This window comes from Falco cherrug, chromosome 10, assembly GCF_023634085.1.
Source record: "Falco cherrug isolate bFalChe1 chromosome 10, bFalChe1.pri, whole genome shotgun sequence".
Taxonomy (NCBI): Eukaryota; Metazoa; Chordata; class Aves; order Falconiformes; family Falconidae; genus Falco; species Falco cherrug.
In genome coordinates, this window is record NC_073706.1 from 472721 (window position 1) to 485348 (window position 12628).

Genomic DNA, 12628 nt, shown 5'->3' on the forward strand with positions numbered 1-12628 from the left:
CCCAAGTACCTTGCTGGCAGAAGATAAGACAGCCCATAACCCAAGGCAGCCCTTGTTTTATGAGGTGGGATGTAAAAATGGCCCCCAGATAGTCCTGATCCAGTCGAACATATGCAGGGTAACACTGTTAACTGAGCAGCCCGATCAATCATTCTCCATCACATGGTGCAGAGTCATTAAAAGGAAGAAAAAAAAGTAATAAACAGTGTGTGAGGTTGCCATATGCCTATGGGAAATCACTGCTGCCACAGTCTGAGGAGAAATCTTCTAGTATAAATACAGCAATGAGGATGGAGTTAAAATAAGGCAGTTTACCAGGGATTTAGGTTTTATTCTAGAGGCTCTACCTGTGTTTCTAGACAGGAGAATTTCTAGAGCAGACAGTTGCAGCATGTAGTTGGATTGGACAGTTGCATGAAGAGGGCTCTGGCAATAGGAAATGATCATGCCTGGTGGTGCTGATTATTTGGTTCTTCAAGAAAACTATACACATTACAGCAGATGAAATAAAAGAAGTCATGGACATAAGTAAGGACAGGAATAGGCATGTGGTGGGCTTCCTGGGCGTTAGCTGAGTGTGCTAGAAAAAGACTCAAAATACTGCCACAAATCAAATTCTTTGTCCAAGATAATACATTGCTTCTAACCACAGAAGAAAAAGAATACTGCAACTGTTTTTCTCCAGTCACCGTAATTCCACACAAATATGCACTGCCCCAGGAAGGAGGGGTTCCCCTCATCCCAAATGCTATGCAAAGCTGCATGTTCTTGTAACCCCCCTTTATGCCAGGACTAATATTGGTGTTGCTGAAGTCAGTCTGGCACAAAACAAATTATAATGCCTTTTCCCTCTGAAAATCAGTCATAGCAACTCCCATCTCTAGATTTAGCTCCTTTGCTTTGGGAAACTTGAAATTATTCTTCTTTTCCCCATTTTTTTTTTTTCTTTTTTGCTATAAAACACATCAGCTGTGAGAGTTCCAAGAAACCTGTTAATTCACATGTAATGTCCTGGTTACCCCATAATGAATTTTTATTCAGAGAAGCAGAGAGTCATATAATGCACTGTAAGCCCCAGAGGAAGTGCCAGTTACTGTAGTTCTGATAAGGCATTATGGAGACCAAAAAAAATATTTTCTGCTAAGGAATTACAATTTCATTATACGCTGGGACTGATTAAGAGCTCAGCATCTACCAGATTCTCTCCAAAGCAGCATCCCACAAGGTTACAAACACCAAAGGAGTTTCAAACAAGCCTTACAAATCTTATCTGCAACGGGTGGCAGTACAAGAACCACCACCTTATTACCTTAAGAGCTGATTTCTCTCGTTCATGCTCCTTTGAAAAGACACCCACCATGCCTGCCATCATGTCCAAAGGTGATGCTTATTCTTGGGGTCACCTAAGAGACCAAGAAGTTGTCCACTCTATCCAAAGGGATTAAAAAACTGTGCACACACCAGCCACCTTTCTCTGTGGGTTTTTATATACAAGAAAGTGGTGAGTTAAACTTGTTTTGTGGTTCACGAGTCCTAGGCACACCTAGCATTTTTGCCTAAAACAGAGTCTACAGTGAAGCAGGGCATCTCAATCACTCTCTGCCGAGCTTTGACTGACCAAAGAACAACTCAGAGCACCAACTGCTCTGTGTTAAGATTGTTCAAAGATATTTTTGCTAAAGCTTTGCAAATACTCCTCCCAGTTTCCCCCGAGCTACACAAAGCGCAACAACTCCCAGACAGCCCTAGGATGTGTCCTGCATAAACCTGCCCAGGGACAGCACTGGCTGCTGATACAAGCATGCCTGCCTGTGAAGTGAGTAAAGTCTAGGAAGAGGGAGACAAATGCATTTTTAAATCCTATGCACTACTTTAAATACATTCGTTATATGAGAATAATAAAAACCTAAGTAGGTGTTTAAAGCAAGGATTATCAAATGCTTTCATCTCATCAACCTCAATTTCATACTTAGTCTCTAGATGTAACTACAGTACACACAAATAACATCACTCTGAAATTAATCTGATGCTTATTTTCCTGGTCCACTATTGTTTCAAATACTGTTTCAGGGGAAGGGGGTCTCTAGGGGCTAAGGCAACAAACTGCTGTTATACCTGCACTGCGGGTTGCTCCTTTGTTAAAGCAAGCTGGGCAGCACCAAGAAAGGCTGCTGTTTCAGATGCTGGTCTCAGAATTAGGTGAAGCTTCTTTCAGACAGAAAAGACAATCTTCCTTAACACCAGCTGAGCTCACGTAGGGGAGAAAAAGAAAAAATCTGTAGGGGAACATGCAGGAAAACAGAGACATGCTCTGCAATGAGTTTGCAGCACAGTCATCCTGGGAGACTCTGGCTCAGAGCAGACTCTCACCTAGGCTGCAAGAGTGAGAGCTGGACCTCCAAAAGAGCCAGAGGAGACTGAATGCAGAGGTAAGCCAGGAAGCCACTGAAAATTGCTGAACCGAGAGCAAAATCAAGACAGAATAAGCCTGCACAGTCACAAACAGCCAGATGGTGGATTCCTTTTTTAAACCTTTTGATTCTAATCTGCTCATCCAGCAACTTGAGTTTTTTCAGCTTTCCTAGAAACTCAAAGCTTTTTGAAGGTTTTTTGAAGGAAAGGTACAAGGGGTCCCCATCACTGCTTGCAAGCAGCTTTTTTTAGATTGCTGAACCAGCTCTTCCAAATCCACTCACTTGTGAACTCTCCAGAAAACAGCTGTCACTCACTCAGGACTTCAGTTCTTTCAGAGGGGATTCTATAGGCAGATACATGCACTTTTCTCAAGGTCTCAGCAAGCTGAACATGATTGCCCTGGACCAAGTCTGGGTAACTTGTTATTACAGCACGAGATCTGACTTGCTGTACACGATCATTCACCACAACTTCTCCTGAGCACCCTGGCCTTCCGCTTGAAGCAAGACAAAGATGCACATTTGTCCAAAAAGGGCCATAAAAATTTCTCTAAAAAGAATGCTTTGTAGCAGAGAGCTGGTAAAGCACATCTCCAAGTGCAGAGGCAAAGGGAAGGGTGGGATATTGGTGAGCTGAGCTATCCTCCTCTGACCACCTTAAAGACTGACTCGTAAAAGATCTGCAGACAGGTCTGCCCAGGAAACAATCAATTATCTCACTCCACCCCTATGGTTATTTAGAGAGACAAAGACACCATTCCATAAGCTGAAAGAAAGTTTAAAATATCATAACAAAGCAGCCTAAATATTCATAGCACACAGAAGAGCTCCGTAGAACACAGGCTACAGGCAAAGCAAAAGGTTTGCCTGGAACGTTCTGTGTATAAATTATACATTTTTCTATAAATGTCCCAGTACCACCTCCTTTGCAAGTATTCCTCTTGTCTCCATTTATATATTACTATAAATACACCCAAATACCCCAATTTACACCATCCCTTTTCAAAGGCTTCCCAAAGGCTGGAGTTGACTCAATTCTCTTTGAAAACCAGTAAGACAAGAATCAAGGAAAGACATTCGGTGAATCGTTAGTACAGAGACTAGAAATCATGGTAGGACACAGAAGGCTGCAAAATACCACAGCAGGTGAGCCTCTGAAACAAGCCATCTACCTATACATAAGATCTGAAATGTGTGCTCACATGCTTACTCCAAGATAAGGGTGCTCTAAATTTACATCATTTCAATATATAAAAATAAAAAAAAGTTGTGTTAAAATAGTTTCAGTAAGTCAACAGTATGAGTACTACAGACCTGCACCTACAGAGCCAGCAGTGCAAACTCCACCACCTGTGGGTGCTTAGGCTCTGGTTTCTAGCTGGCAAAGTTCTAGCAGTACTGCTCCTCACAAGGTTACAAGCAACAAGAGTTAGAACCTGAATCCAACTCTCTGGGCACCTCCTTGAATACCCTGTTTTATTATGGAGGTGCAATCTCTCCACACCATTTAGGAACTCAGTGCAACAAAATCTTGTATCCAGAGGCTGAAAATTCTTGTTCATTCACCTCAACTACAGCTTCTAATTTGTTAACCTGCTTTGTATATAAACTACATTGAGGCAAAATTACACAAGGGAGTTATCAAGCTACACACTACAAAACACGGTATTGAATGTACCTAAATATATGCTTCCTTGCTCAGCTGCCCAGCAGAAGCAGCCTCCTCTCTAGGGACTGACTACACTTACAGTCATGACAATCAGGGTTAGGTTTCCAATAACTGCTCTCTGAATACAGCTACCCGCTTCTTACAAGATATAAAGAAGAAATGCTGCTCCAGGGCATGCAAAGGAAGACAGGCACAAACTCATTTGCAGCCAGTGCAAGAACTGAAGTACACTACCTATAGTCCTCAAGTTTGCAGCTCAAGCTCTCTCATATACACCGGCAGACAAGCTGCCTGATGAGGCTCCTCAGTCTGGTCAGGCAGACCGCAGTCTTGGCACATAGATCTTGACTAAAACAAATTTCATTTATGGGCTTTGAGATCTTTGGGCATTTGTGTTATGCTGCTCCTCCGTCCTTTCTAAGCCTCTGGACAACAGTGTGTTTCTGAACCACCTGCATAGTCTACTCTGTTTTCTATACTGAAATGCTGGCTCAGATGGTAAGCTTCCAGCAAAACAGGCAAAGGGTCCAAATAAACTTTCAAAATATTTTCCTAGGTTACTCGCTTTGCGTTCCAGCTCATATATTTTTGGGAACACACCACATGGTGCTCCACTTCCAAGACAAACTGCAAGCTTGCAGAGAGAAATTACGTTCTGCTTAACCAGCACAGTGCCAGCTACTGCACCCGAGCAATTGTAACACAACATGCTTTTACCTCCTTTGAATCTGGGCTACACTCAGGACAGAAACACCAGCTGCTAAATGTACTTTCTAAGGAGTTTAAACAAGACCTACATTTAACAATGGGTTTGTAAAGAAAAGGTCCATGCACAGCTTTCATTAATTTTGGAGAAGTCCAATTCTGTCTACAGGAAGCATCACATTGTCATGCATGTAAATGAGCTCAGCTAGCAGGATATCATTCTTAGCCACCATTTTAATTAACAGGCATCAACTATAGGGCTGATTAAGCAAGAATGCAAGAAAACGTAAAAGCTTCAAATTATTTTGAGTTACCTGGACCACTGCCCGTGAAAACACTGAACCAGGTTGAGCTCCCCTGTACAGCACAATGCAAGATGTTTTAGAGTGAGAATACCCAGGATACACACTGGAATTAGAAGTTTCTCCCATGAACATTATGCAAATTATTGTCTCTGAAAGAGCCTTTTCTGGTCACAGTCTCTCTTTCAAATAGCTTTGCAGCACCTCCCTTAAGCTGTTCTCCCCAGTGAAAATGAAATAAGCAGTGGCTATTATTGTTAATCATGTTATTCACACAATTTTCCCATTACTCTTTCTTGCCCAGTGGTACCACACTAAAGCACTACCTGCATTATCAAGTATCAGCAGCTCACACAGCTCAGACTAAACCGTAGAGCCATTTTTATCAGTTTTATGGTGAATGACATGTTCAAATGGATCTGTTCAAAGATGCTTTCCCCTCTACTAAGCCACCTGCTTCCACAACTCCCACAGTTCAGGAGGCCCCACCCAGGCACGGGTGAGGGCTCTTGAAGGCTCCAGTTGGACACCTGTCCCAAACAAAACATTCATAGTTCTTCATCAGCGCTGTCTACCATCATGGCATTCACCACAGCTTCTCCCCATATCACCTCCTCTACCCGTCCCGTGACAACTTCAAACTCTCACCCACACAGAGGCAGTACGTATAGCTGAACGCACCCATCTTCCAATCTGACACAAGGCAAGTGGGGAAACTGGTCTCTTCAGCAGCAACTTACTCTTAAGCAGCTTATGACAAACCTGACTGCTTTCTACCAGATCCTTCGGTACCCTCTGCAGTATTATTTTCAGGCTTGTTCCTGCTTTGTTTCAATCATGCTTCCCACTAACTGACTGTGTGTTTTTAGATTTTAAGTGAAAAAAATTAAGATGTGAATATGTATCCCATTGAGCAAAATAAAGTGTTCCAGAGCAAGAAAGCTAGAAATCTGTTTAAATGGGATCTTAACAATTTATTTTTATCAGCAATTTACTGAAATGCTAATTTTCCATTTTATTTATCTTATTGAAAAAGTTGCATTTTCACTGGCTACCAAACATTAAATTGCATTAATAAATATAACCTTTATACCCAACTGAGCCCTCTTGCTACATGGAAGGAATCATCATTTAAGTCATGGTATAGCTAAACAAACTTAGTCAGATCTCAGTTTTTGTATTTTGTAATGCAATTGTGAATTTTTTTAACTCGTTTGTATGAAGTGCTATTGGGATGGAAGAAAAATACTCAGATCAAATGTGTAAGAAGTTTGTAGAGTCACTTTCATTTAAAAAAATAAAACTACCTTGAACTTTCTGTGTTCACTCATATATACAAAATGTACAACCTGACGCAGTAACACATACTCAGCAGTGAAGGAATTGTACGAGGCAGTTTTAGTCACATCTCTTGGCACGTGCAGTGTCACATTGCGCAGCCTCGATAAACCTAGCTTAAGGTGGGTACAGGAACCATCATAGATGCGCAAAGCTCAGGAGAAATTAATATATTCTGCTCCTCAGCAGCTAAGACAACACAACTGCTTCTGGTATCAGCTCATTCAGGTAACTAACACCCTGTCATTGTGCTGTATATGTATATACATCTAAAGCACTTCTACTAATGTCACAGAGCAAAACCAAACTTTTCTTCTTACTTCATTCAAATTTGAATAAATGGATTTGGGTGATTAGAAAACCGTATACTTGCAGGCAAAAGCTGATCAAACATTTCAACACATCCATTCCCAAGTTACCCACCAGACATGCAAGAGACCTTTTAAGTTTTATCAGAGCACATACATATTGTTCAATATTTAGTAATTATGTGTATTGAATATAAGAATACAGATGTACACAGAAGACTGATTTAACTCTCAAGATTCAATTTCACTATTTTAGTCTGCTCTAACCTCAGACCACTTGCAAAAGGGGCTTTCACAGGATTGACGTAAATTTTAAGCACGCCTATGCATTATATGAAAAACATTGCTAAAATTAGCTTTTTATTATATGTCTTTTCTCCCCCTTCCTCCTCATTAATTAAATGCATCTTTCCCTTACCCATGTAGCATTGTTCCTTGGAGCTTCCCAGAACAAGCTCCTTCTGTTTGGCTTACTGCCCATCCTCCATCATCTGAAGGACAATCTCTTCTGAAGTATCAGTGTCATTACTTCATAACTATCACAACTGCTGTACTGCTGTCCCTTCCATCATTTCCAGTCTGTGAATTAACTTCCAAGCAGAAAACATCCTTGTATGTGTCCAGCTGAATTTTATGCCCCTTCTAATGCAGCTAGCCAGTGCAGGAGAGGCAACTCAGATTACCACAGTTAAAACCAGTAATGGATACAGAGCAACCCAGAATCAATTCAAGATGTAAATTCATTATTCATTTCATATAGTTGTGGGTTGCTGCCAAAAGGCATGATCCCCACACCAGCCAGAAATTTCTTCCTCTCCTTCCCTTGCACCAGGTCAACAATCACACAGTAATGTGGCAAGTCAGGTCTGCTTAACTGCCGCCTCAATTGTTTTTTCCAGGACTAGTTTTCATTTGTATCAGTGACTAGTTTTCATTATATCAGTGAACTGACTGATGAAAAGGCTCCTTCGGTTCCTTGTGCACCACCTTTTTTGTAAATCTGTGAAGGCCTTGCTTTGAGATTTGATTGTAAGAAACTGGGTTTTCTGGCAGCGTTACCTCTTCAGTTGAATCACAGAGCAGATAAAGCACATGCTCAGGACACTGCCAGATGATATGCAGGGGCCTGCACTTAGCTTCAAGTTATGCTAGTTCTAATCAATTTAGACAAAGTGTACACAGAATATAAGACAGAACTCGGTTTGCTGATCAGTTTCCTTGTTGTAGGGTAATATTTCAGGACACAGAGGAACTAAAATCTTACCTCACAGCCTCTGAAAAGGAGCATCAGATCCTCCAGCTCTCTTCTTTGCTCTGCTCTTTCGTCCCCTTGCAGCCATGACCTAAATGATGCCTTAGGCAGTGTCTGGCATGCTGACTGTAAAATGAGCAGACTTAACGCTGACTTTTTGCCAGGCTAGCTTTCTACTGTTCTAGTGAACTGAATGAGCCGATCACACAATCGCATGAACATCATGACTGGCTCACGTAGGGAGGACCAGACATGTAATGAGCTCTGGAGTCTGCTCTAAATCCTGCAGTCTAAGATGAGGATCATGTATAACATACAGAGTAGGCAAGTTTACAAATAAAATGGTTAACTCACTACAGTCTTGCTGTAGTGTGACAGAAAGGCACCAAATCTGGCTCATAGACACTCAATATCAAGAAAAGGAACTACACAAAAAACAAGGCAACTTGTCAAAACAAAATTAAAAAAAAAAGGAAAAGCCACAAAAAGAAGGAATCCTACAAGGACCCTGGAGACTGTTAAAAATTCTGTTTGGGAAGCCCAGATAATCTGTGCACCAATATGCAAGCATAAAGACAGAGCCACCTTATATGCAAATCCTGCATGACTCAATAGGAAATTTAAGGAGACTATCCTGGGAACAGCTGGAATCTAAAAGTAGTGGGAACCTTATCCAGATGAGCAAAACAGGAAATCCCATAAAGCACAGCAAACCAAATGCAAATGGAAAACTAAGAAAACTCAAAGAAAGAATTCTAATGGTCTCTTGGCAAAGGATGCTCAAATTAATAGTTTGCATTACTTGTTTACTTGCTAACTATGTTACTCAAACATGTCACAACCAGGAAGCCAGCTATAGAGTGGGTGCGATACCCGACCACCACTATGAACAAGGGGCACTGCGGAGTGGCAGGGCCATTGCAGGCACCCAGTGAGCACCTGGCATCAGCCACCACTTCCAAAGCTGTCAGGGAAGTCCCACAACAGCATGTTTCGTGGTGAAGAACGAGCACAGGAGTTAAGAGCATCCACAAAAACATCAGATGGTTCACTACTTGTGAAAAAGTTTGAAAGTTAAAGAAGAGCTTAATTTTAAAACCATGTTTTTATTCTTGCTGTATTTGTAAAACTTGGGAGTCGGGGATTATTTTCCTAAGGCTCAAAGTTTGCTTTCTGCTTTTTTAGTGAGTTGAAGCACCTCACTCTGTGATCACAAGAGCAGTGGAGCCAGTGCAATGGTGGGAGTGAGGAGAAAGGAGAGGGGGATACAACCCACCTTTGAGGAGAACTATTAATAGACCTCAAACAGTCAAGGTTTTGGAGATAAATAATTTCAGAAGATTTAAAAAAAAATGGTTTGATACATTCAGGAGAATAGGTCCATAAACAGACACTAAAAGGGGAAAATATAATAAAATGGCTATATCCTCCAGTATCCATAGCCCAACTTTTGTGAATCCTGTAAAAGCACTCACGGAAGGACTGGGGTTAGAAGGGACCTCTGGAGATCACCTAGTCCAACGGGTTCTCCTAGAGCAGGTTGCACAGGATCATGTCCAGGTGGGTTTTGAATGTCTCCAGAGAAGGAAACACCACAGCCTCTCTGGGCAGCCTGTCCCAGCACTCACTCACCCTGAGTAAAGGAGCCTTTCCTCGTACCTAGGTGGAAGTTCCCATGTTGCAGTTTGTGCCTGTTGCCCCTTGTCCTGTCGCTGTGCACCACTGAAAAGAGCCTTGCCCCTTCCTCCCAACACTCACCCTTAAGATATTTGTAGACATTGATAAGATCCCCCCCTTCTCAGTGATCTCTTCTCCAGGCTAAACAGGCCCAGCTCTCTCAGCTGGGAGATGCTCCAGCCTCCTCACCATCTTTGTAGCCTCTGCTGGACCCTCTCCAGAAGATCCCTGTCTCTCCAGAACTGGGGAGCCCAGAACTGGACACAACACTCCAGATGCGGCCTCACCAGGGCAGAGCAGAGGGGGAAGATCACCTCCTTTGACCTTCTGGCCACACTCCCCCTCATGCACCCAGGATTCTGTTGGCCCCTTGGCCACGAGGGTACACTGCTGGTCCACAGGCAACATGCCATCCACCAGCACTCCCAGTGCCTTCTCCACAGAGCTGCCTCCCAGCAGGTCAGCCCCAGACTGTGCTGGTATGTGGGGCTGTTCCTCCCCAGGTGCAGGACCTGACACATGCCTTGGTTGAACCTCACAAGGTCCCTCTGCACCCAACTCTCCAGCCTGCCCAGGTCTTGCTGAATGGCAGTACAGCCTTCCGGTGTATTCAGACACTCCCTCCAGTTCATATCATCAGCCAACTTGCTGAGGGTATACTCAGTCCCTTCGCACAGGTCAGTGATGAATAAAGTTGAACAAGACCAGACCTAGTGCTGACCCCTGGGGAACATGCTAGCTACAGGCCCCCAGCCAGACCCTGCACCACAGATCACAACCCTCTGAGCTCTGTCATTCAGCCAGTCCTCAATCCACTTTGCTGCCCACTCATTTCACCCATGCTTCCTGAGCGGACCTATCAGGATGTTATGGGAGACAGCATCAAAAGCCTTGCCTGAGGTCAAGGTAGAAAACATCCACCGCCCTCCCCTTGTCTACCCAGCCAGTCACTCCACCACAGAAAGCTATTAGGTTGGTCAGGCATGATTTCCCCTTGGTGAATCCATGTTGACAACTCCCGATACCCTTCTTTTACTCCACATGCTTAGAGCTGACCACTAGGATGAGCTGTTCCATCACCTTTCCAGGGATGGAGGTGAGGCTGAACCACCTTTAGTCTCCCGGGTCCTCCTTCTTGACCTTTTTGAAGGCTGGAATGACACTGGCTTTCCTCCAATTGTCAGGCTCCTCAGGTCCTATAGAAGATTCTTCCCCAGTGCACTGAAACACCGTTGTTCTTTCTGAATACAGAAGTTATTTATTCTCAGGCTTTATGCTGCAGAAAAAACAGTAAGGCAGCCTTACCCATGAAATCTAGTTTGGTACCTCTGTCCTTCCCTGACAGTCACAAAAATTATGAACATCTTTACGTATTACACACAGAGTATTCTTTCATCTCAACTTGGCAAACAAAAAATTCAGTATGAACATACTCTGGAGGGTAAATTAAAGACCAGCGCTTTCCACAACCAACTTTAACAGCTCTGAGCAGCCACAACTTTCCAGAAGTGTGTGTGTGTCTTCCAGAGAAGGACTTTCCCAGTACAAGGCCCTTAGCAAACAGCAAGTGTTAGAACACCAGCCCTGGCCCTAGAAAAGCCTGTTGATAATGACTTTCTCTAAAGACAGACCAGCTTGCCAACACTCACCTGAAGAGAAATGATTAAATATTTTTACCTAGTTTCATTATTTCCTTCCTGTAACATTACATGCACATTTCTCCCATATTAACCAAACAGAAATTAAAGACACTGCTGATGCAGTCATTTTAGAACTAAAATGAGGGCTCTAGTTAGTTCTGGATTGATTTTACCCACTCTTACATTACTTTTTTGCTCCCTCCCTCTCCAAGTTTCATTTTCTTAACCTTTTGGAAAACACCCGATGTATTTACCTACCCCATGTCCAGTACTGCAATGTTACAGCCGTAAATTCTAAAGAAACACTCAGAAGAGATTTAAAGTGTTCTGAAGAAAGGTAGTCATATCATAAGGTGTAATTAAGACAGTATTAGTCAGGTGACTTGTGATACTAACAGGTGCAAAACCCAACTGTAAAGAGTATCATATTAGTTTAAACCACCACCAGGGAGCTAAAGTATAGATTCTCTTTTGAGCCTCCTCCACAGCAACTTAAGCTAATGAGTTTTAGCTGACTTGTAGAGAGGTCTAAGAGCACCACAGAGCATAAATCAATAAGTTATCTGTTAAGCCCCAGTAATCCAATTACTCTGTATCATACATAATACTTTAAAAGTTAAATGATAATAACCCACCTTACCATGGAATACTCCCTCAGCATCTCAAGAGCCTGACAGTCTCAGGCACAGCATTTACAATGGAGAGATTACCTAAGCAACACCAACAGACCCCATCACTCCTCTCCTTACTTTTTCAACCTCCAAATATCTCAAAGATTTGCAGATTGACGTAGTATCTTTTATTTTACTAGCTGGAAATAATTACAAGCTTTCATGACCAGAAGCCCTTCTCCAGTTCAGGAGCAGATGTTAATCTGAAACACAACCCAAAGCACAATTCACCTGACCAGTCTATGAGTTTAAGTGATCTCTCTCTTTACAATTAAGAAATGTTTAGCAAGGTGCTCTAAATTGGCCTAAACCAGAAATAAATTGACTCTGTCAATGAGAAGTGAACACAACAAACCACAGGTGGTAAACCACAAATAAATAGCCCTTTTACATTGGAACCACATCCAGTTTCCATGAATCCAAAACCTCCTACTCCAGTCTGTCCTTTTCTAAATCCTACAGAGGAACCCCAAAATACACTACTGCCACTGGTTAGTATTTTATTGTTGTATTATTTCTCCAGTAGCTAAAACTACTTACCACAACTGTAAGAACATGCCATCTGTCAGACAAAGAGCTTATATTAGCTTTTGCTGTCAGAGAAGTTTTAATACTCCAGTAACAACCCCAAAATACCAGACAAAAGGCTAGG

At 42.5% G+C, this 12628-nt stretch overlaps 1 protein-coding gene across 4 annotated transcripts in view; it reads right to left on the reverse strand.

Moving 5' to 3' along the window:
* NDRG3 (NDRG family member 3) overlaps positions 1–12628 on the reverse strand; it is a 60820-nt gene that overhangs the window by 34781 nt on the left and 13411 nt on the right. The window lies entirely within an intron of this gene.